Source organism: Crinia signifera, chromosome 1 (genome assembly GCF_055691185.1).
Source record: "Crinia signifera chromosome 1, ASM5569118v1, whole genome shotgun sequence".
Classification (NCBI taxonomy): Eukaryota; Metazoa; Chordata; class Amphibia; order Anura; family Myobatrachidae; genus Crinia; species Crinia signifera.
Genome location: NC_139217.1, coordinates 40,780,209 through 40,799,896, shown reverse-complemented (window position 1 = coordinate 40,799,896; position 19,688 = coordinate 40,780,209). Strand labels below are relative to the sequence as shown.

At 53.1% G+C, this 19,688-nt stretch overlaps 1 long non-coding RNA gene across 1 annotated transcript in view; it reads right to left on the bottom strand.

Moving 5' to 3' along the window:
- LOC146025716 (uncharacterized) overlaps window positions 1–19,338 on the bottom strand; it is a 63,893-nt gene extending 44,555 nt beyond the window's left edge. Inside the window, exon 1 of the long non-coding RNA XR_014454270.1 lies at window positions 19,048–19,338. This is a non-coding gene — a long non-coding RNA (uncharacterized LOC146025716). The remainder of the gene's footprint in view (window positions 1–19,047) is intronic.
- Window positions 19,339–19,688: the final 350 nt, after the last annotated feature.

Sequence of the window (19,688 nt, the reverse complement as noted above, 5' to 3'; positions counted from 1 at the left end):
TCCTCACATCCCCCCATCCATGGCACCCCTGACCACCTCCCCACCACACACATGTACCCCTCTCCTGCTCACTTTCTCCTCACATCCCCCATCCATGGCACACCTGACCACCTCCCCACCACACACATGTACCCCGCTCCTGCTCACTTTCTCCTCACATCCCCCCATCCATGGCACACCTGACCACCTCCCCACCACACACATGTACCCCTCTCCTGCTTACTCTCCTCACATCCCCCCATCCATGGCACCCCTGACCACCTCCCTACCCATGTACCCCTCTCCTGCTCACTCTCCTCACATCCCCCTTTTCCAAAGGCACTGAGGTTAGAGCCTGTGGTTGGAGTATTGTAGATGTACATTCTTCATTGCTGTCTCCTCTCCCAGGGCATGAATCCAGCATGAGCTAGACCTGGCTGCTGACATCTGACATCGGCCGGTCCCCCACAGTCACCTCCATGCTACCTGGTTAGTGCTCTCTTCTGCAGCTGCTTTCTGATACCTCTCTCTCTCCCTGACACCCTCTCTCTCACCCCTTCTCTATCTTCCCACTATCACTGACACCTTCTGTCTTTCTCACCCCCTTCTCTCTCCCCCTCTCTCAGTGCTTCTCTCTTGATGACACCCTCTCTCTATATATTGTACCCTTTCTCTCTCCCCCCTCTCTATCCCAGACACCATCTCTTTCTTACTGCCTCTCTCTATCCCCGACACCATATCTCTCACCCCCTTTCTCTTTCCTCTCTCTCTATCTATCCCTGGCATCTTTTTTTATCTTCCCTCTCTCTATCCCTGACACCCTCTCTCAGTCCTTTCTGTCTTTTCTCTCTCACCTCCTACTCTCATCCCTTTTTCATCCCCTCTCTATCCCCATATCCCTTCTCACTCTCACCCCCCCCTCTCTATCCCTGAGACCCTCTCTCTAGTCCCTTTCTCTCTCTCAATTCTCCCCCATTTCTCTATCCATTACACCCTCTCTTTCTCACCCCTTCTCTCTCTCTTACCCCTCTATATGTTACACCTTCTCTCTCACCCACTCTCTATCTGTGACACCTCTCACTCCTCTCTCAATCCCTGACATTATCCCACCCCCTTTCTTTTCTCTCACAGCCCCTCTCTCTATACATAAAATCATCTGTCACCCCCTTTTTTCTCAAGCCCTCTCTCTGACACCCTCTATCTCCCCATTTCTCTATTTCCTCTCAATCAGCCCCTCTCTCTATCCATGACATCATCTGTCACCCTCTTTTTCTCATGCCCTCTCTCTCTGACACCCTTTATTTCCCCATTTCTCACTACCCTCTCTCTCTCAGACCCTGTCTGTGACACACTGTCTCTCTTTCACCCCATCTATTGCTCATCTCCCACAACTCTCTCTATCCTGGGCACTCTCTCTCACCCTATCCTTGACACTTTCTCCCTCTTTCTGTCATTCTCTCACTTTTCCTTACATCAACTTTCTTTCTCTATCTCTCACACACCCTGACACTCTCATTCTCCTCCTGGCATTTCCTCTATTTACCTCCCCCCCCCCCCCCTGACATTCTCTCACACACATAAACTTTCTCTCTTTCACTGCTCTCTCTTTGTCCCTTTCTCTCATTCTAAAAGGATGGGACCTGCAGAGGAAACCCAGTCACTGGCAGATGTGCTAACACACTGCGGGACAGCTGTATTAAGCTTCAAAAAAATTATAAAAACACAATGAGATAAAGTACCAGCCAATCAGCTCACTGTCATTTTTCAACTATAAGCATGTAAACTTGTAGCAGAGCAGTTAGGAGCTGATTGGCTGGTACTTTATCACTTTTAATTTTATCACTTTTTTGAAGGCTAGTACATGGCCCTGAATGTCATGGAGAGGCTGTTTGTTGGCAGCGGTGGCCTCAAACCCCCCAAGGTGCCCTATTTAAAAAAGAAAATTAAGAACTTTAAAATATATATACTTTAAAGTTGTAGTTCCCACCAGCGCCGGATTTAATTATGTCAAATGTATAATATGTCACATATACTCTATGTGTATAATGATGTATGTGTCAGTATTATGCTCTGCTGTGTAATGTCAGTACTGTATGTAGCCCTCCTGTGTTATGTAAATGTGTAGCCCTGCTATGTGATGTCATGCTGTGTAATGTAGCTGTGATGTCAGGGAGTAGCCCTTCTGTGTAATGTAGCTGAGAAATCAGTGTGTAGCCAGTACTGTGCTTTGTACTTTAGTTTTTACCTGCGACTGCAGGACACACCCCTGAGTGACAGTAGACACGCCCATATGTGGAGATAGACACACCCCTTAGGTAGATTGTGCTACACCCCCTCAAGAGTGCTCCGCGCGATGCCTTTACGGTGCAATCTATAATCTCCCTGAAACTACTTTTCAAAAGTAGGCAAGTATGGCCTGGAGTCAGGCACACAGAATGTGACCGTGCAGTAGTGTGAGAGAGGGCTGGAGTCAGGCGCACAGAATGTGACCGTGCAGTAGTGTGAGAGAGGCCTGGAGTCAGGCACACAGAATGTGACCGTGCAGTAGTGTGAGAGAGGGCTGGAGTCAGGCGCACAGAATGTGACCGTGCAGTAGTGTGAGAGAGGCCTGGAGTCAGGCACACAGAATGTGACCGTGCAGTAGTGTGAGAGAGGGCTGGAGTCAGGCACACAGAATGTGACCGTGCAGTAGTGTGAGAGAGGGCTGGAGTCAGGCGCACAGAATGTGACCGTGCAGTAGTGTGAGAGAGGCCTGGAGTCAGGCGCACAGAATGTGACCGTGCAGTAGTGTGAGAGAGGGCTGGAGTCAGGCGCACAGAATGTGACCGTGCAGTAGTGTGAGAGAGGGCTGGAGTCAGGCGCACAGAATGTGACCGTGCAGTAGTGTGAGAGAGGCCTGGAGTCAGGCACACAGAATGTGACCGTGCAGTAGTGTGAGAGAGGGCTGGAGTCAGGCACACAGAATGTGACCGTGCAGTAGTGTGAGAGAGGGCTGGAGTCAGGCACACAGAATGTGACCGTGCAGTAGTGTGAGAGAGGGCTGGAGTCAGGCACACAGAATGTGACCGTGCAGTAGTGTGAGAGAGGGCTGGAGTCAGGCACACAGAATGTGACCGTGCAGTAGTGTGAGAGAGGCCTGGAGTCAGGCACACAGAATGTGACCGTGCAGTAGTGTGAGAGAGGGCTGGAGTCAGGCACACAGAATGTGACCGTGCAGTAGTGTGAGAGAGGGCTGGAGTCAGGCACACAGAATGTGACCGTGCAGTAGTGTGAGAGAGGCCTGGAGTCAGGCACACAGAATGTGACCGTGCAGTAGTGTGAGAGAGGGCTGGAGTCAGGCACACAGAATGTGACCGTGCAGTAGTGTGAGAGAGGGCTGGAGTCAGGCACACAGAATGTGACCGTGCAGTAGTGTTAGAGAGGGCTGGAGTCAGGCACACAGAATGTGACCGTGCAGTAGTGTGAGAGAGGGCTGGAGTCAGGCGCACAGAATGTGACCGTGCAGTAGTGTGAGAGAGGGCTGGAGTCAGGCACACAGAATGTGACCGTGCAGTAGTGTGAGAGAGGGCTGGAGTCAGGCACACAGAATGTGACTGCAGTAGTGTGAGAGAGGGCTGGAGTCAGGCACACAGAATGTGACCGTGCAGTAGTGTGAGAGAGGGCTGGAGTCAGGCACACAGAATGTGACCGTGCAGTAGTGTGAGAGAGGGCTGGAGTCAGGCACACAGAATGTGACCGTGCAGTAGTGTGAGAGAGGGCTGGAGTCAGGCACACAGAATGTGACCGTGCAGTAGTGTGAGAGAGGGCTGGAGTCAGGCACACAGAATGTGACTGCAGTAGTGTGAGAGAGGGCTGGAGTCAGGCACACAGAATGTGACCGTGCAGTAGTGTGAGAGAGGGCTGGAGTCAGGCACACAGAATGTGACCGTGCAGTAGTGTGAGAGAGGGCTGGAGTCAGGCACACAGAATGTGACCGTGCAGTAGTGTGAGAGAGGGCTGGAGTCAGGCACACAGAATGTGACTGTGCAGTAGTGTGAGAGAGGGCTGGAGTCAGGCACACAGAATGTGACCGTGCAGTAGTGTGAGAGAGGGCTGGAGTCAGGCACACAGAATGTGACCGTGCAGTAGTGTGAGAGAGGCCTGGAGTCAGGCACACAGAATGTGACCGTGCAGTAGTGTGAGAGAGGGCTGGAGTCAGGCACACAGAATGTGACCGTGCAGTAGTGTGAGAGAGGGCTGGAGTCAGGCACACAGAATGTGACCGTGCAGTAGTGTGAGAGAGGGCTGGAGTCAGGCACACAGAATGTGACCGTGCAGTAGTGTGAGAGAGGGCTGGAGTCAGGCACACAGAATGTGACCGTGCAGTAGTGTGAGAGAGGCCTGGAGTCAGGCACACAGAATGTGACCGTGCAGTAGTGTGAGAGAGGGCTGGAGTCAGGCGCACAGAATGTGACCGTGCAGTAGTGTGAGAGAGGGCTGGAGTCAGGCACACAGAATGTGACCGTGCAGTAGTGTGAGAGCGGCCTGGAGTCAGGCACACAGAATGTGACCGTGCAGTAGTGTGAGAGAGGCCTGGAGTCAGGCACACAGAATGTGACCGTGCAGTAGTGTGAGAGAGGCCTGGAGTCAGGCACACAGAATGTGACTGCAGTAGTGTGAGAGAGGGCTGGAGTCAGGCACACAGAATGTGACCGTGCAGTAGTGTGAGAGCGGCCTGGAGTCAGGCACACAGAATGTGACCGTGCAGTAGTGTGAGAGAGGCCTGGAGTCAGGCACACAGAATGTGACCGTGCAGTAGTGTGAGAGAGGGCTGGAGTCAGGCACACAGAATGTGACCGTGCAGTAGTGTGAGAGAGGGCTGGAGTCAGGCACACAGAATGTGACCGTGCAGTAGTGTGAGAGGGCTGGAGTCAGGCACACAGAATGTGACCGTGCAGTAGTGTGAGAGAGGGCTGGAGTCAGGCACACAGAATGTGACCGTGCAGTAGTGTGAGAGAGGGCTGGAGTCAGGCACACAGAATGTGACCGTGCAGTAGCGTGAGAGAGGGCTGGAGTCAGGCACACAGAATGTGACCGTGCAGTAGCGTGAGAGCGGGCTGGAGTCAGGCACACAGAATGTGACCGTGCAGTAGCGTGAGAGAGGGCTGGAGTCAGGCACACAGAATGTGACCGTGCAGTAGCGTGAGAGAGGGCTGGAGTCAGGCACACAGAATGTGACCGTGCAGTAGTGTGAGAGAGGCCTGGAGTCAGGCACACAGAATGTGACCGTGCAGTAGTGTGAGAGAGGGCTGGAGTCAGGCACACACAATGTGACCGTGCAGTAGTGTGAGAGAGGGCTGGAGTCAGGCACACAGAATGTGACCGTGCAGTAGTGTGAGAGAGGGCTGGAGTCAGGCACACAGAATGTGACCGTGCAGTAGTGTGAGAGAGGGCAGGAGTCAGGCACACAGAATGTGACCGTGCAGTAGTGTGAGAGAGGCCTGGAGTCAGGCACACAGAATGTGACCGTGCAGTAGTGTGAGAGAGGCCTGGAGTCAGGCACACAGAATGTGACCGTGCAGTAGTGTGAGAGAGGGCTGGAGTCAGGCACACAGAATGTGACCGTGCAGTAGTGTGAGAGAGGCCTGGAGTCAGGCACACAGAATGTGACCGTGCAGTAGTGTGAGAGAGGCCTGGAGTCAGGCACACAGAATGTGACCGTGCAGTAGTGTGAGAGAGGGCTGGAGTCAGGCACACAGAATGTGACCGTGCAGTAGTGTGAGAGAGGGCTGGAGTCAGGCACACAGAATGTGACCGTGCAGTAGTGTGAGAGAGGCCTGGAGTCAGGCACACAGAATGTGACCGTGCAGTAGTGTGAGAGAGGGCTGGAGTCAGGCACACAGAATGTGACCGTGCAGTAGTGTGAGAGAGGGCTGGAGTCAGGCACACAGAATGTGACCGTGCAGTAGTGTGAGAGAGGCCTGGAGTCAGGCACACAGAATGTGACCGTGCAGTAGTGTGAGAGAGGGCTGGAGTCAGGCACACAGAATGTGACCGTGCAGTAGTGTGAGAGAGGCCTGGAGTCAGGCACACAGAATGTGACTGTGCAGTAGTGTGAGAGAGGGCTGGAGTCAGGCACACAGAATGTGACCGTGCAGTAGTGTGAGAGAGGGCTGGAGTCAGGCACACAGAATGTGACCGTGCAGTAGTGTGAGAGAGGGCTGGAGTCAGGCGCACAGAATGTGACTGTGCAGTAGTGTGAGAGAGGGCTGGAGTCAGGCGCACAGAATGTGACCGTGCAGTAGTGAGAGAGAGGGCTGGAGTCAGGCGCACAGAATGTGACCGTGCAGTAGTGTGAGAGAGGGCTGGAGTCAGGCACACAGAATGTGACCGTGCAGTAGTGTGAGAGAGGGCTGGAGTCAGGCACACAGAATGTGACCGTGCAGTAGTGTGAGAGAGGGCTGGAGTCAGGCACACAGAATGTGACCGTGCAGTAGTGTGAGAGAGGGCTGGAGTCAGGCACACAGAATGTGACCGTGCAGTAGTGTGAGAGAGGCCTGGAGTCAGGCACACAGAATGTGACCGTGCAGTAGTGTGAGAGAGGCCTGGAGCCAGGCACACAGAATGTGACCGTGCAGTAGTGTGAGAGAGGGCTGGAGTCAGGCACACAGAATGTGACCGTGCAGTAGTGTGAGAGAGGGCTGGAGTCAGGCACACAGAATGTGACCGTGCAGTAGTGTGAGAGAGGGCTGGAGTCAGGCACACAGAATGTGACCGTGCAGTAGTGTGAGAGCGGGCTGGAGTCAGGCACACAGAATGTGACCGTGCAGTAGTGTGAGAGAGGCCTGGAGTCAGGCTCACAGAATGTGACCGTGCAGTAGTGTGAGAGGGCTGGAGTCAGGCACACAGAATGTGACCGTGCAGTAGTGTGAGAGAGGGCTGGAGTCAGGCACACAGAATGTGACCGTGCAGTAGTGTGAGAGCGGGCTGGAGTCAGGCACACAGAATGTGACCGTGCAGTAGTGTGAGAGAGGCCTGGAGTCAGGCGCACAGAATGTGACCGTGCAGTAGTGTGAGAGAGGGCAGGAGTCAGGCGCACAGAATGTGACCGTGCAGTAGTGTGAGAGAGGGCTGGAGTCAGGCGCACAGAATGTGACCGTGCAGTAGTGTGAGAGACGGCTGGAGTCAGGCACACAGAATGTGACCGTGCAGTAGTGTGAGAGAGGGCTGGAGTCAGGCGCACAGAATGTGACCGTGCAGTAGTGTGAGAGAGGGCTGGAGTCAGGCGCACAGAATGTGACGGTGCAGTAGTGTGAGAGAGGGCTGGAGTCAGGCACACAGAATGTGACCGTGCAGTAGTGTGAGAGAGGGCTGGAGTCAGGCACACAGAATGTGACCGTGCAGTAGTGTGAGAGCGGCTGGAGTCAGGCACACAGAATGTGACCGTGCAGTAGTGTGAGAGAGGGCTGGAGTCAGGCGCACAGAATGTGACCGTGCAGTAGGGTGAGAGAGGCCTGGAGTCAGGCGCACAGAATGTGACCGTGCAGTAGTGTGAGAGAGGGCTGGAGTCAGGCGCACAGAATGTGACCGTGCAGTAGTGTGAGAGAGGGCTGGAGTCAGGCGCACAGAATGTGACCGTGCAGTAGTGTGAGAGAGGGCTGGAGTCAGGCGCACAGAATGTGACCGTGCAGTAGTGTGAGAGAGGGCTGGAGTCAGGCACACAGAATGTGACCGTGCAGTAGTGTGAGAGAGGGCTGGAGTCAGGCACACAGAATGTGACCGTGCAGTAGTGTGAGAGAGGGCTGGAGTCAGGCGCACAGAATGTGACCGTGCAGTAGTGTGAGAGAGGGCTGGAGTCAGGCGCACAGAATGTGACCGTGCAGTAGTGTGAGAGAGGGCTGGAGTCAGGCACACAGAATGTGACCGTGCAGTAGTGTGAGAGAGGGCTGGAGTCAGGCACACAGAATGTGACTGCAGTAGTGTGAGAGAGGGCTGGAGTCAGGCACACAGAATGTGACCGTGCAGTAGTGTGAGAGAGGGCTGGAGTCAGGCACACAGAATGTGACCGTGCAGTAGTGTGAGAGAGGGCTGGAGTCAGGCACACAGAATGTGACCGTGCAGTAGTGTGAGAGAGGGCTGGAGTCAGGCACACAGAATGTGACTGCAGTAGTGTGAGAGAGGGCTGGAGTCAGGCACACAGAATGTGACCGTGCAGTAGTGTGAGAGAGGGCTGGAGTCAGGCACACAGAATGTGACCGTGCAGTAGTGTGAGAGAGGGCTGGAGTCAGGCACACAGAATGTGACCGTGCAGTAGTGTGAGAGAGGGCTGGAGTCAGGCACACAGAATGTGACCGTGCAGTAGTGTGAGAGAGGGCTGGAGTCAGGCGCACAGAATGTGACTGTGCAGTAGTGTGAGAGAGGGCTGGAGTCAGGCACACAGAATGTGACCGTGCAGTAGTGTGAGAGAGGGCTGGAGTCAGGCACACAGAATGTGACCGTGCAGTAGTGTGAGAGAGGCCTGGAGTCAGGCACACAGAATGTGACCGTGCAGTAGTGTGAGAGAGGGCTGGAGTCAGGCACACAGAATGTGACCGTGCAGTAGTGTGAGAGAGGGCTGGAGTCAGGCACACAGAATGTGACCGTGCAGTAGTGTGAGAGAGGGCTGGAGTCAGGCACACAGAATGTGACCGTGCAGTAGTGTGAGAGAGGGCTGGAGTCAGGCACACAGAATGTGACCGTGCAGTAGTGTGAGAGAGGCCTGGAGTCAGGCACACAGAATGTGACCGTGCAGTAGTGTGAGAGAGGGCTGGAGTCAGGCGCACAGAATGTGACCGTGCAGTAGTGTGAGAGAGGGCTGGAGTCAGGCACACAGAATGTGACCGTGCAGTAGTGTGAGAGCGGCCTGGAGTCAGGCACACAGAATGTGACCGTGCAGTAGTGTGAGAGAGGCCTGGAGTCAGGCACACAGAATGTGACCGTGCAGTAGTGTGAGAGAGGCCTGGAGTCAGGCACACAGAATGTGACTGCAGTAGTGTGAGAGAGGGCTGGAGTCAGGCACACAGAATGTGACCGTGCAGTAGTGTGAGAGCGGCCTGGAGTCAGGCACACAGAATGTGACCGTGCAGTAGTGTGAGAGAGGCCTGGAGTCAGGCACACAGAATGTGACCGTGCAGTAGTGTGAGAGAGGGCTGGAGTCAGGCACACAGAATGTGACCGTGCAGTAGTGTGAGAGAGGGCTGGAGTCAGGCACACAGAATGTGACCGTGCAGTAGTGTGAGAGGGCTGGAGTCAGGCACACAGAATGTGACCGTGCAGTAGTGTGAGAGAGGGCTGGAGTCAGGCACACAGAATGTGACCGTGCAGTAGTGTGAGAGAGGGCTGGAGTCAGGCACACAGAATGTGACCGTGCAGTAGCGTGAGAGAGGGCTGGAGTCAGGCACACAGAATGTGACCGTGCAGTAGCGTGAGAGCGGGCTGGAGTCAGGCACACAGAATGTGACCGTGCAGTAGTGTGAGAGAGGGCTGGAGTCAGGCACACAGAATGTGACCGTGCAGTAGTGTGAGAGAGGGCTGGAGTCAGGCACACAGAATGTGACCGTGCAGTAGTGTGAGAGAGGCCTGGAGTCAGGCACACAGAATGTGACCGTGCAGTAGTGTGAGAGAGGGCTGGAGTCAGGCACACACAATGTGACCGTGCAGTAGTGTGAGAGAGGGCTGGAGTCAGGCACACAGAATGTGACCGTGCAGTAGTGTGAGAGAGGGCTGGAGTCAGGCACACAGAATGTGACCGTGCAGTAGTGTGAGAGAGGGCAGGAGTCAGGCACACAGAATGTGACCGTGCAGTAGTGTGAGAGAGGCCTGGAGTCAGGCACACAGAATGTGACCGTGCAGTAGTGTGAGAGAGGCCTGGAGTCAGGCACACAGAATGTGACCGTGCAGTAGTGTGAGAGAGGGCTGGAGTCAGGCACACAGAATGTGACCGTGCAGTAGTGTGAGAGAGGCCTGGAGTCAGGCACACAGAATGTGACCGTGCAGTAGTGTGAGAGAGGCCTGGAGTCAGGCACACAGAATGTGACCGTGCAGTAGTGTGAGAGAGGGCTGGAGTCAGGCACACAGAATGTGACCGTGCAGTAGTGTGAGAGAGGGCTGGAGTCAGGCACACAGAATGTGACCGTGCAGTAGTGTGAGAGAGGCCTGGAGTCAGGCACACAGAATGTGACCGTGCAGTAGTGTGAGAGAGGGCTGGAGTCAGGCACACAGAATGTGACCGTGCAGTAGTGTGAGAGAGGGCTGGAGTCAGGCACACAGAATGTGACCGTGCAGTAGTGTGAGAGAGGCCTGGAGTCAGGCACACAGAATGTGACCGTGCAGTAGTGTGAGAGAGGGCTGGAGTCAGGCACACAGAATGTGACCGTGCAGTAGTGTGAGAGAGGCCTGGAGTCAGGCACACAGAATGTGACTGTGCAGTAGTGTGAGAGAGGGCTGGAGTCAGGCACACAGAATGTGACCGTGCAGTAGTGTGAGAGAGGGCTGGAGTCAGGCACACAGAATGTGACCGTGCAGTAGTGTGAGAGAGGGCTGGAGTCAGGCACACAGAATGTGACTGTGCAGTAGTGTGAGAGAGGGCTGGAGTCAGGCGCACAGAATGTGACCGTGCAGTAGTGAGAGAGAGGGCTGGAGTCAGGCGCACAGAATGTGACCGTGCAGTAGTGTGAGAGAGGGCTGGAGTCAGGCACACAGAATGTGACCGTGCAGTAGTGTGAGAGAGGGCTGGAGTCAGGCACACAGAATGTGACCGTGCAGTAGTGTGAGAGAGGGCTGGAGTCAGGCACACAGAATGTGACCGTGCAGTAGTGTGAGAGAGGGCTGGAGTCAGGCACACAGAATGTGACCGTGCAGTAGTGTGAGAGAGGCCTGGAGTCAGGCACACAGAATGTGACCGTGCAGTAGTGTGAGAGAGGCCTGGAGCCAGGCACACAGAATGTGACCGTGCAGTAGTGTGAGAGAGGGCTGGAGTCAGGCGCACAGAATGTGACCGTGCAGTAGTGTGAGAGAGGGCTGGAGTCAGGCGCACAGAATGTGACCGTGCAGTAGTGTGAGAGAGGGCTGGAGTCAGGCACACAGAATGTGACCGTGCAGTAGTGTGAGAGAGGGCTGGAGTCAGGCACACAGAATGTGACCGTGCAGTAGTGTGAGAGAGGGCTGGAGTCAGGCACACAGAATGTGACCGTGCAGTAGTGTGAGAGAGGGCTGGAGTCAGGCACACAGAATGTGACTGTGCAGTAGTGTGAGAGAGGGCTGGAGTCAGGCACACAGAATGTGACCGTGCAGTAGTGTGAGAGAGGGCTGGAGTCAGGCACACAGAATGTGACCGTGCAGTAGTGTGAGAGAGGGCTGGAGTCAGGCACACAGAATGTGACCGTGCAGTAGTGTGAGAGAGGGCTGGAGTCAGGCACACAGAATGTGACCGTGCAGTAGTGTGAGAGAGGGCTGGAGTCAGGCGCACAGAATGTGACCGTGCAGTAGTGTGAGAGAGGGCTGGAGTCAGGCGCACAGAATGTGACCGTGCAGTAGTGTGAGAGAGGGCTGGAGTCAGGCACACAGAATGTGACCGTGCAGTAGTGTGAGAGAGGGCTGGAGTCAGGCACACAGAATGTGACTGCAGTAGTGTGAGAGAGGGCTGGAGTCAGGCACACAGAATGTGACTGTGCAGTAGTGTGAGAGAGGGCTGGAGTCAGGCACACAGAATGTGACCGTGCAGTAGTGTGAGAGAGGGCTGGAGTCAGGCGCACAGAATGTGACCGTGCAGTAGTGTGAGAGAGGGCTGGAGTCAGGCGCACAGAATGTGACCGTGCAGTAGTGTGAGAGAGGGCTGGAGTCAGGCGCACAGAATGTGACCGTGCAGTAGTGTGAGAGAGGGCTGGAGTCAGGCGCACAGAATGTGACCGTGCAGTAGTGTGAGAGAGGGCTGGAGTCAGGCACACAGAATGTGACCGTGCAGTAGTGTGAGAGAGGGCTGGAGTCAGGCACACAGAATGTGACCGTGCAGTAGGGTGAGAGAGGGCTGGAGTCAGACACACAGAATGTGACCGTGCAGTAGTGTGAGAGAGGGCTGGAGTCAGGCACACAGAATGTGACCGTGCAGTAGTGTGAGAGAGGCCTGGAGTCAGGCGCACAGAATGTGACCGTGCAGTAGTGTGAGAGAGGGCTGGAGTCAGGCGCACAGAATGTGACCGTGCAGTAGTGTGAGAGAGGGCTGGAGTCAGGCGCACAGAATGTGACCGTGCAGTAGTGTGAGAGAGGGCTGGAGTCAGGCGCACAGAATGTGACCGTGCAGTAGTGTGAGAGAGGCCTGGAGTCAGGCGCACAGAATGTGACCGTGCAGTAGTGTGAGAGAGGGCTGGAGTCAGGCACACAGAATGTGACCGTGCAGTAGTGTGAGAGAGGGCTGGAGTCAGGCACACAGAATGTGACCGTGCAGTAGTGTGAGAGAGGGCTGGAGTCAGGCACACAGAATGTGACCGTGCAGTAGTGTGAGAGAGGGCTGGAGTCAGGCACACAGAATGTGACCGTGCAGTAGTGTGAGAGAGGGCTGGAGTCAGGCACACAGAATGTGACCGTGCAGTAGTGTGAGAGAGGGCTGGAGTCAGGCACACAGAATGTGACCGTGCAGTAGTGTGAGAGAGGGCTGGAGTCAGGCACACAGAATGTGACCGTGCAGTAGTGTGAGAGAGGCCTGGAGTCAGGCACACAGAATGTGACCGTGCAGTAGTGTGAGAGAGGGCTGGAGTCAGGCACACAGAATGTGACCGTGCAGTAGTGTGAGAGAGGGCTGGAGTCAGGCACACAGAATGTGACCGTGCAGTAGTGTGAGAGAGGCCTGGAGTCAGGCACACAGAATGTGACCGTGCAGTAGTGTGAGAGAGGGCTGGAGTCAGGCACACAGAATGTGACCGTGCAGTAGTGTGAGAGAGGGCTGGAGTCAGGCGCACAGAATGTGACCGTGCAGTAGTGTGAGAGAGGGCTGGAGTCAGGCACACAGAATGTGACCGTGCAGTAGTGTGAGAGAGGGCTGGAGTCAGGCACACAGAATGTGACCGTGCAGTAGTGTGAGAGAGGGCTGGAGTCAGGCACACAGAATGTGACCGTGCAGTAGTGTGAGAGAAGGCTGGAGTCAGGCACACAGAATGTGACCGTGCAGTAGTGTGAGAGAGGGCTGGAGTCAGGCACACAGAATGTGACGGTGCAGTAGTGTGAGAGAGGGCTGGAGTCAGGCACACAGAATGTGACCGTGCAGTAGTGTGAGAGAGGGCTGGAGTCAGGCGCACAGAATGTGACCGTGCAGTAGTGTGAGAGCGGGCTGGAGTCAGGCGCACAGAATGTGACCGTGCAGTAGTGTGAGAGAGGGCTGGAGTCAGGCGCACAGAATGTGACCGTGCAGTAGTGTGAGAGAGGGCTGGAGTCAGGCGCACAGAATGTGACCGTGCAGTAGTGTGAGAGAGGGCTGGAGTCAGGCACACAGAATGTGACCGTGCAGTAGTGTGAGAGAGGGCTGGAGTCAGGCACACAGAATGTGACCGTGCAGTAGTGTGAGAGAGGGCTGGAGTCAGGCACACAGAATGTGACCGTGCAGTAGTGTGAGAGAGGGCTGGAGTCAGGCACACAGAATGTGACCGTGCAGTAGTGTGAGAGAGGGCTGGAGTCAGGCACACAGAATGTGACCGTGCAGTAGTGTGAGAGCGGGCTGGAGTCAGGCACACAGAATGTGACCGTGCAGTAGTGTGAGAGAGGGCTGGAGTCAGGCACACAGAATGTGACCGTGCAGTAGTGTGAGAGAGGGCTGGAGTCAGGCGCACAGAATGTGACCGTGCAGTAGTGTGAGAGCGGGCTGGAGTCAGGCGCACAGAATGTGACCGTGCAGTAGTGTGAGAGAGGGCTGGAGTCAGGCGCACAGAATGTGACCGTGCAGTAGTGTGAGAGAGGGCTGGAGTCAGGCGCACAGAATGTGACCGTGCAGTAGTGTGAGAGAGGGCTGGAGTCAGGCACACAGAATGTGACCGTGCAGTAGTGTGAGAGAGGCCTGGAGTCAGGCACACAGAATGTGACCGTGCAGTAGTGTGAGAGAGGGCTGGAGTCAGGCACACAGAATGTGACCGTGCAGTAGTGTGAGAGAGGGCTGGAGTCAGGCACACAGAATGTGACCGTGCAGTAGGGTGAGAGAGGGCTGGAGTCAGGCACACAGAATGTGACCGTGCAGTAGTGTGAGAGAGGGCTGGAGTCAGGCACACAGAATGTGACCGTGCAGTAGTGTGAGAGAGGGCTGGAGTCAGGCACACAGAATGTGACCGTGCAGTAGGGTGAGAGTGGGCTGGAGTCAGGCACACAGAATGTGACCGTGCAGTAGTGTGAGAGAGGGCTGGAGTCAGGCACACAGAATGTGACCGTGCAGTAGTGAGAGAGGGCTGGAGTCAGGCACACAGAATGTGACCGTGCAGTAGTGTGAGAGAGGGCTGGAGTCAGGCACACAGAATGTGACCGTGCAGTAGTGTGAGAGAGGGCTGGAGTCAGGCACACAGAATGTGACCGTGCAGTAGTGTGAGAGAGGGCTGGAGTCAGGCACACAGAATGTGACCGTGCAGTAGTGTGAGAGAGGGCTGGAGTCAGGCACACAGAATGTGACCGTGCAGTAGTGTGAGAGAGGGCTGGAGTCAGGCACACAGAATGTGACCGTGCAGTAGTGTGAGAGAGGGCTGGAGTCAGGCACACAGAATGTGACCGTGCAGTAGTGTGAGAGAGGGCTGGAGTCAGGCACACAGAATGTGACCGTGCAGTAGGGTGAGAGAGGGCTGGAGTCAGGCACACAGAATGTGACCGTGCAGTAGTGTGAGAGAGGGCTGGAGTCAGGCACACAGAATGTGACCGTGCAGTAGTGTGAGAGAGGGCTGGAGTCAGGCACACAGAATGTGACCGTGCAGTAGGGTGAGAGTGGGCTGGAGTCAGGCACACAGAATGTGACCGTGCAGTAGTGTGAGAGAGGGCTGGAGTCAGGCACACAGAATGTGACCGTGCAGTAGTGAGAGAGGGCTGGAGTCAGGCACACAGAATGTGACCGTGCAGTAGTGTGAGAGAGGGCTGGAGTCAGGCACACAGAATGTGACCGTGCAGTAGTGTGAGAGAGGGCTGGAGTCAGGCACACAGAATGTGACCGTGCAGTAGTGTGAGAGAGGGCTGGAGTCAGGCACACAGAATGTGACCGTTCAGTAGTGTGAGAGAGGGCTGGAGTCAGGCACACAGAATGTGACCGTGCAGTAGTGTGAGAGAGGCCTGGAGTCAGGCACACAGAATGTGACCGTGCAGTAGTGTGAGAGAGGGCTGGAGTCAGGCACACAGAATGTGACCGTGCAGTAGTGTGAGAGAGGGCTGGAGTCAGACACACAGAATGTGACCGTGCAGTAGCTCCTGTGTCCATGTGAGAGGAACGTAGTGATGGAAATCTAGAAAAGCTTACGGAGAGACATGCTGGATTATCAGTCTGGTTCTGCGGATAATTGGAAGGAGAACACATAGACTGTAGGCCAGAGAGATTTATTATTTTCCAGCCATCCCCAAAAACTAATTATTACACTGAAGGTGACTGTCATCCTTGGTACAGCCATGTGAAAGTGTTATGACTACAATTTCCTCTCTCTACATCTGGAGACATCGGGGTCAGGTCACTCTGTGATCCTCCGTGGCCTCTAACTCTGAGCCGAGAACTCTTACAGAAACATATAAAACCCCATAACGAAGATGATGATTTGCGAAACATAGCTCATATTGAAAGTACTCTGCCTGTATTCAATAGTCCTTGCACTCCTGGGCAGGGCCGGATTAAGGGGGGGAGCTCAGGGGGTCAGTACCCCAGGGCACCCCTTTATCTAGGGGCCCATTGTGGTTGACGTGTTTGTTTGTTTGTTTCATTTTTAGCTAAAGGTTTTGTGCATGGGAGTGGGGTAGTGCTGCAGCTTCACCTATCTGCCAATGTGATGATGATTAATGGTGCTGAGCATCGGGAGCCAAGGCACACTGACTGCACAAGTGTGCAGTGCATTACTGGGAGGTGACTTAGTCCCATGAGAGGTCAGAGGCTGAGAGGCTTGTGCTGAGCTCTGCTTGGTGGAGCTCATCATATGCTTCTCAGGCCCATCGAGGACAGCAGCAGCAACCTCATCATGGGACGGTTTTTCTATCAGAGGCAGCTCTGAGCCTGAGTAAGGTACAGAGGACAAACACAGGCTATACATGTGGTATATATATATATATATATATATATATATATTAATCCCCCCTGCAGTTACCAATTTGCCAAGTTTATACTTTCTTTACTGCGTTTTGACAGTGTAATATTCTCCCGCGCAGGTTGTGGCCAGTAATGACAAGTGGGAGGGGCGTGGATTTGAACGACAGTGGCGTACTATCACGTAGATTTGAACGTCAATGGTGTAAATCTCAAAATCCAAGTGACTTTGTCACGACTACCTACCACTCCTATTGTAATGCTCTGGACACTGCTAAACAAACATATTTTCAATCTTTTCTCATGCCACCAACCGCAAGAGCCTTTTCAATACATTTAAATCACTTCTTTACCCTCCCTCACCCTCTCCATCAGATACTATCTGTGCGCAAGAACTTGCTTCCTTCTTCAAGGACAAAATTAATCAAATCCAAGATGAAATAGCATGCTCTTGTTCAGCCAGTGACTTGCTTACTTCCTTTGCTGAGCCCTTTGCCACTTTCTCCTCATTTGACCCCACAAGTGAGGATGAAGTATCTACACTCTTCTTATCCTCCTACTCCACTAACTCTCCTCCACCCTATACCCCTAAAAGTCAGGAAAGCTCTGTCTCCTGTGCTTATCCCAAGCTTAACTAAAATCTGTAACCTCTCTCTCTCTCTCTCTCTGGTATCTTTCCTTCTCTGGTCAAGCATGGACTTATTACTCCCACAATTCTGATCCAAACTGTCTCTCTAACTACCGTCCTATCTCTCAGCTCCCATGCCTCTCCAAGCTACTTGAGACTTACCTACGCTCGCCTCACACACTTTCTTAGCTCTTACAACTGCACTTCAGTCAGGCTTTCGCTCTCAACACCACAGAGACAGCACTGACTAAAGTAGTCAGTAATCTGGCCACTACTAAATCTAAAGGCCGTTTCTCACTTCTTATTCTTCTAGATCTCTCAGCTGCCTTTGACACTGTCGACCACTCTCTTCTCATACAAACACTACAATACCTAGGTCTTCAGAACACAGCCCTTTCTTGGTTCTCATCCTACTGTACCTATCTAACTACTGTCCGATTCTCTGATTCCATCTCCTCCTCACAACTGGAGATAAAGTAGATATAAAGTGAAAGGAGATAAAGCACCAGCCAATAAACTGTGTTTGAAAATGACAGTTTGGAGTTGATTGGCTGGTTTATTATCTCCTTTCACTGTATCTCTACTTTATCTCCAGTTTATCTCTTCTCCAGGCTTAATACATTTGCCCGTCTTAGGTCCTCTGCTTTTCTCAATCTATAACTCCTCTCTTGGTAAACTAATCAGCTCTTTTGGATTTCAGTATCATCTGTACGCTGATGATACTCAAATCTATCTATCCTCCCCGGAATTGTCACCATCAGTATTGCTCCGTATCTCTGAATGCCTTTCTGTCATTTCATCTTGGATGTCATCTTGCCACCTCAAACTCAACATTTCCAAAACAGAAATAATTATATTCCCACCAGCCAAGAGTACAGTAGTTACCAACCTGATATCTCTATCACTGTTGAGAACACAACCAATCCTACTCCGCAGCTCGCTGCCTAGGGGTCATCCTCTATTCTGAACTGTCCTTTATTCGTCAGATTCAATCTGTCTCTAAATCATGTAACATGCATCTAAAAAACATATCCAAAATTTGTCCGTACCTTACACAAGACACTGCAAAACTCTAATCCATGCACTCATTATTTCACGCATTGATTATTGCAATGGCCTCCTTACCGGTCTTCCTAAGAAAAGACTCTCACCACTACAATCCATTTTGAATCCAGCAGCGAAGCTGATCTTCCTGGCTAGATGCTCATCGCCTGCTGATCTGCTCTGTCAGTCCCACCATTGGTTGCCTGTATATACCGCATTCAATATATAATACTTCATCTTACATACAAACCCTATAACCTGACTACAACAACTTATATCTCTTCGCTTATCTCAAAATATCTCCCCACCTGACCTCTCCGCTCTGCACAAGATCTGCGTCTCTCACCCACACTCATTACTAGCTCCCACTTACACTTGCAATATATTTGTTGGGCAGCACCCACCCTATGGAATGCCCTTCCACGCACACTAAGACTCTCCTCTAGCCTCCAAACTTTCAACCGTTCCCTGAAAACTCACCTCTTCAGGCAAGCCTATCATATTCAGGAGACCCGCACACCCTCCAGTAGCATTCATATCTAATTGCATCCAATCAGGACTGTTATGTAATCTGGTGGGACTGCCATGTTATAGATTCCTATCCTTATGTATCCTTCCTATTATCCCTATAGACCAGGCATTCCCAACCACAGTCCTCAAGGCACACCAACAGTGCAGGTTTTGTAGATATCCAGGCTTGAGCACAGGTGACTTAATTAGTATCTGAGGGATTCTGATTAAACCATCTGTGCTGAAGCCTGGATATCACTAAAACCTGCACTGTTGGTGTACCTTGAGGACCGTGGTTGGGAATGCCTGGTATAGACTGTGAGCTTGCGAGCAGGGCCCTCCTACCTCCATGTCGGTTTGTATCTACCCAGTTTGTTTAATCACTGTTGTTTCCAATTGTAAAGCGCAACGGAATCTGCTGCGCTATATAAGAAACTGTAAATAAATAAATAAAAGTAATGATATCTGATCTGAAGAGGAAACAATATTATTTAGACTGTTTCCTCTTTCAGGAGTATATTTGTTACATTAAGATGACAAGTGGGAAGGGAGTGGACGGTTATGGAGTCTGCTTGGCACTGGCGCAGCGGCATTACCGTAATGTGGAAACTGAGAGATAATATATACTGACCGCAGACGAGGGGCTGGCTTCTCCTCCTTTTCATCAATGTTCTGTAATGCAGATTATCTTCCATCACATCTAATGGCTGCGCTCAGACAGTAGTCAGTGTTTGTCTACCGAGCTGATGACAGAGTATTAAGAGCCGTATTATCCTCCTAGATACATCATGTCCTGGGACGTCTCCAAACGCCATAATCAGGGCAGGGGATCCTGTGTCAGGGGGAGCGGAGTAACTGGGTGATAAATCTCCTCTCATCGCGGCAAGGACTCCGCTGACTGCTGCCGGGCTGGGTTCATTCGCTGCAAAGGTAAAACATTGTCACATAAAACACACAGGAGCGGCTAAGCACGAATTGGCATATTGAGTCATTATCAAACAACTGCCTATGTGTATTTTGGTACTTGTTTCCTAGCACGGCGCCCACTAAGCTATTTGCTTAGTGGGCTATTCTGCGTAGTGAAATCGCATTGCATCGCATGGGCATACCTCCCAACAGTCCCGATTTTAGCGGGACATTCCCGATTATCAGGGCCTGTCCCGCTGTCCCACCCGCGGGCGGCAGTGTCCCGCGGTGTGGGGGGGCTGTTGGGAGTCCCCCCTGTCAGCTGCTAAGCAGCGGGGAATAAACGCTGTGTGCATGCGCACAGCG